Below are 5,499 nucleotides of genomic sequence, written 5' to 3' on the forward strand. Positions count from 1 at the left end.
CTTAAAAAGCTGAAAGAGGTTATTTTCTTTATACATAATATAGATATAGATGTAAAAAAAATAGATGAGAGTGAATTCAAATATTAAAAAAATGTAACAAACACAATTTTTTTTTGTTACCACACAAAATATATCGTGTAACAAACACAATATGAGTATATATCTTGTTTTTTTCTTTAATCCTTAAAAAAGTGTAACAAACTATATCAAATATATGTCACTATAAATATAATCCATAAAAATGATTGTTATTTTTTAAATTATATACAGACAAACCATAATACCCCTAATTGATAAATAATTTTGTTATATGATTTGACATTAATTTGTAAGATAAATTGATGTGGAGCGGTATTAGAAATAAATTAATTTTGTTATAGTATAAAATTATATGAAGCGGTTATTAGAAATAAAATAAAATAGTTGAGGAAAAATTATTTAGTATATTTTTTTAATGGAGTGTATATATAGTACATTTATTTTTGAAAGATATATAATACATAGTATATTTATTTGAAGGGAGTATATATTTAGTGTATATATCATATATCATTCTTTCAAAAATATCTTTTTTTTTTGACGTTATTCTTTCAAAAATATCTTATATCTTATAATACGTATACAAAAAAATAGTTTTATCCTTAAAAAAAAAGTTTTATAATATTTTATCTTATATACAAAAATAAGAAAGAATTTTATTTCATTTTTTTATTAAGAGAAAATAGAAGAAAGAGTTTTATATATTATTAAAAATAAAGAAAAAAAAAAGGTCTTAGAAAGCATATCGTACAGAACCAAAACGACATCTTGTTCTTCAGTTTCATCCAAAACCCCTTTTCTTTCCAGTTGGCCGTTCTTTCTCCAAACAACCAAACCCAATTGATTTTGTTTCTTTTGTTAATCTCATGCCTCAGATCGATTTCGTGCTTAGCCACTCTTTCTGTTGTCCTCACACTCAAAGCGATTTTCCCCCAATCCTTCTATTTCACTGTTCACGCCCAAAATTGCGATAAAAACGAAAACCTAGCTTCAAGTTTGAGAAGTTGACGAACGTTATTTCCACTCACGGTATGAAATTTATTTAAGTTTTATATCTATTCTTTAAGTTTTACATCAATTGATTATTTAAATCTAGTTTTTTTAAATTTCTTAAATTTCTATGAAAGGGGGAGGCATGTTAATCCGATTTTGGATGTGTCTACATGATGGATAATACTTTTCTGCTAGTTCCTTGCTTTTTTGTTGTTGTTCCTGCCTTTTGGATCCTATTAGTGGTCGAAGCTGTGTATGTAGTGTTTTTGGTATCATGTCTGCTTTTTGGGTCCTATTAGTGGTCGAAGCTGTATCTGTAGTGTTTTTGGTATCATGTCTGTGTAGCAGGGATGCTTGTCTATGCTTTTTTGCTGTGATGGAGGCTGTCATAGATTTCTTTATGGCACCATTAGAGGAGACCGGTCTAGTTGTGTAAGGATAGTTTGTTAGTGGTGCTTACTTTGTTGTTTGAGGGAGTTTTTTTTTTTTTTTTTGCTCTTGAAATGTATTGTTTGATTTAGTTTTGTGAGGGGAGTTTTGGATCAAGTATTCTGGTATGGTAATTTGTGTGATTTTTAGTGAGTACTGATGTTTTTATTTGCGAGTTTTAAGTTTTGTTACTGTTGGTGTGGTTCCGATTGAGGTCAATTTTGTTCCTTACTCTTAGGAGCATTTTCGAGTATTTCTCGCTACAACGATTTGCTTACGAATATGATTAGCCATTAAAAAAAATAAATTAATGTACCTGCGAATCCACTAACCTGATTTTTCCTCTAATTCTAATGGTTGAAGCAGTGACAATTTCCAAAAGAATTTTTGGCTTAGAATCTTCCTGACATGTATCGGAAATACATCAGAAGTTGGTGTGTTATTATAATTATGTTAGAAGGTAAGTGAATTCTCATTCATTCACATTATTTGTTTTGTTTTTGTTAATTGATTTTAGTTAAAAATTGTGGTTGTAGAATACTTTATATTTACATGTCTAATTGATTGATTGATGTGTTTTTCTCTCCATATTATTTGTTAGTGTTCGTGTAATTTATATTCAGAAGCGCGGAGAGATAATCAAAATCATTAGAGACAAACATAAATTTATCAATTTAGGTTTTACCCTAATTTTTATTTAATGATTCATCGATTTTGAACAATTTGGATTTAATTTATCAATGAGTTGTAGCTTTGCTTTCTTGCATTCATTGAATTTTTCAGGAAATGTAATAATAAGAGGAGATATGAGTTTCACCTAAGAAAAGGTTAGCTATGACGCATTGGGCTTTGCTACCAAGGTTTATGTATACCGTAACATGCATTCAAGTTTTGCTTCACATGCTTCTGCTTCAACTTGATTCTCTTCATTTTGTTGTGTCATAATCATTGGATTTTGTTGACAGCTGAGAGATCTTTTAAATAACATGTTTCTAATGGTTTATGTTCTATTTCTAAATTCCATATTTTTGTTTCTTGGTTCTTTATATGTTACTTATGTGTTGGTTGAAACATGGTTGTTTTTTTGTAATATTTAGATGTGTATACTTCCTTATCGTGTAATTGTTCTCATTGTTGTGTAGGAAGTAAGTAAATGAGACGTTGAAAGGAGCGTTGGCACTTAAAAGCATCAAAATTAAACGAGCGTTGGCACTTAAAAGCATGAAAATTGATCGAACTATGTATTTTGCTAGGCTTGTACTTAGTATCAAGTAATGTTAGACATTTTCCTTATTATTATATATTAACTCAAATTTGTTGTAACACAACTTTTGTGGATATGTAATTAAAATCAATTTTGTATGTGCTATAAACGATAATATTTACACAATTATTGTAAAATCTTTTTTGAATACAAAAAAAAAATGTCGCCTATAAGCTATTTTTACAATTTTCCTTTTTTTTTTTTTTTACTATTCCACTGTAAGGCAACGATTAATATCGTAGCCCCATATGGCCACAGTTAAAAATCGTTGCTAAAAATGACATAAAAAAGCGACCCCTTTTCCAATGGCGACGTTTTCAGAAAGTGTGCCCAAATAGCGTGAAAAAACGTCCCCTTAGACAATAGGCTACGCTCGAACAGGTCACGCCTTAAAAACGTCCCCTATTCTTTTAGGCAACGATTTTTACAGTATTGGCTACATTTTTTAACTGTTGCAAATGAGGATAAATGGTGTAGTGGGCCAACCTGTAATACTACTTAATAATCATGAATTCATGTATGCTTCCGCATATAACTATATTATTTGTGATGCTTAACATTATTGTTTTTAGAGTTTAAGAGTTAAACAAACATGTTATTTTTAACAAACGTATTTCAAGTCATGTTTGACGATCTTAAGGGGAGGAAATGCTGAAATTCAATTCTTTTGTTGTTATATTTTAAGAATAATGTAAAATCGAATGTGATATGAGTTAGAATGGAAATAAAATAAAATTAGAGAACTTTTTTTTTGGTGATCCTTTGTGTCTGATCTTTGTGAATGTTATCATTAGCTATGGAATTTACTGCACTCGTTTATTGTAAATTAAACTAGAGTCTATTTATTTTTTCGAATTTTTTAAATGTGAAAGACCATGTTTGATTGATACGTTATATTAACATTTTCTATGAAAGAGCTTCATATGTATTTTTCACAAATAAATGACGACTAATTCTAGCAAATTTCGTTTTTTTATTTATTTGTTAGTAATTAAATTCAATCATAATTTGACATATTTAATTACTTAAATCATAATGTAGTTGTCTTGCTCATTTGATCTCCAATTCAATTTTAGTGTAGAAGTTTACCTCATTAGTCATTCCTCTCAAAATTAGGATAAGGGGAGAGGGAAAGAGAGAGAGATATGTATTATTTTAGAGAGAGAGAGAGAGAGAGAGAGAGATGTATTATTTTGGCTTAATTGCACTTTTTCCCATATCTTTTGCTAATTGTGTGATTTTGCACCCCGTTTTTTGAGCGATTTTGCACCCCATCTTTTGCCAATTGTGTTTTGTTCAAAATCATCATTAAAAGAGGGGAAAAGGGAAAAGGGGTAAAAGATGGGGTGCAAAATCGCTCAAAAAAAAAAAGAAGAGGGGGTGCAAAATCGCACAATTGGAAAAAAGATAGGGGGCAAAAGTGCAATTGAACATAAGAAGGTCCATCTAACCAGAAAGGGGGCAAAAAGATGGGGTGCAAAATCGCTCAAAAAAAAAGGGGGTGAAAAATCGCACAATTAGCAAAATATAGGGGAGGAAAATGCAATTAAGCCTATTATTTTTTATAATTATCATAAGTAACTTACTAAATCATTGTATCATATAGTATCTTAATATTTGGTATAGCTAGAACATAAAAAATCCTTATATTCCTACCCACTTCCACCAAATTGAGCCTTCAACTTCTTCACTTGAGCGAGATCTAGCAAAGTAGTTTGTGAAACTAAACCAGAAGGCAACTTATTGCCAAACAAAAGAACATCAAGTATATGAGTAGTAGGATTTTCACTACTAAAAGCACCAAAAGCAGTAGCTTTTCCCTTACTAGAATTAACTGCAAAATGCAACATCCCTTGTGGAAAAACAAAAACATCACCCGGTTTCAAAACTTTGGAATAAAATGAAGTAGTTGTCAAAAATCCAGCAGTAATTTCACCTTTAACTACTGACAATAATTCAGTTGCTTCAGGATGAGTATGCATTGGAGCTTACCCGCCTTGGTCTAGGTCTATTCGCAACGCAGAGATTCCAAGTCCATTAAGAGCTGGAAAATTGGTGACAGTTGCAGTGGCGACTCCAATTTTGAAAGAGTTGTTGGTGTTTCCAACTACGAGGCCATGAAAGCTAAAATCATCTGATGTGATGCTTGCAAGTGGTTTGCAAGCATAACCTGAAAGGGTGTTTGGAGACTTTAAATCCGCAACACAGAAATCATTGATAGAAGCATAGGAAACAATGAATGAGAAAACAGTGAAAAGGAAAAGTATATGAGTAATCTTCATCTTATTATTGGATGATCATTACAAATTATTGGATTTGGTATGAGGTAATGTTGGAACTGGCTAACTATTTATAGAGGTAGGAAAGGGAGAAAATGTAAAATAAATCATTCAGTCATAATTCACATATATTTTATATTCTAAATCTAAATCAAATCCATTGGTCAATAAAATATTTTTAAATCAAATTTTTGGTCAAATACACAAAGTCTAGAATCCTTTCATGTTGACCGACATTTTTTGGGTACAATGTAAGTTTTTTGATGAAATGTTGACTAACATTAAATAATTAATACTAGTATATAATTTGACCCTAAAATAATTTGACCAATGCTCGTTGTGTAATGAATTTTCTTTTTAAATATTTTTGCATACACGTGGCATTTTTGGTTAAGTGTTTTTTTATAATAAATTAAATAGAATAAAATGTCATTATTTTTTGAAACAAAAATAAATCTTAAAATATAAAATCTTTATACATTCATCATAAACATC

The 5,499-nt window shown here is 30.0% G+C and overlaps 1 long non-coding RNA gene and 1 pseudogene across 2 annotated transcripts; one reads left to right on the forward strand and one right to left on the reverse strand.

The window, feature by feature from the left end:
• The first annotated feature begins 638 nt into the window (after positions 1 to 638).
• LOC146945578 (uncharacterized) lies at positions 639 to 2,819 on the forward strand. 2 transcript variants are annotated; one of them, XR_015028175.1, is made up of 3 exons: positions 639 to 1,068; positions 1,825 to 1,921; positions 2,604 to 2,819. It is a non-coding gene; the product is annotated as an uncharacterized LOC146945578 (long non-coding RNA). The 2 variants fall into 2 exon arrangements; XR_015028174.1 differs by having other exon boundaries at positions 1,828 to 1,921.
• Positions 2,820 to 4,377: 1,558 nt separating this feature from the next.
• LOC146945579 (auxin-binding protein ABP19a-like) lies at positions 4,378 to 5,013 on the reverse strand (annotated as a pseudogene).
• Between the last annotated feature and the right edge of the window lie 486 nt (positions 5,014 to 5,499).

Source organism: Medicago sativa, chromosome 2 (assembly GCF_051527215.1).
Source record: "Medicago sativa cultivar Bolivia chromosome 2, Bolivia_mono, whole genome shotgun sequence".
Taxonomy (NCBI): Eukaryota; Viridiplantae; Streptophyta; class Magnoliopsida; order Fabales; family Fabaceae; genus Medicago; species Medicago sativa.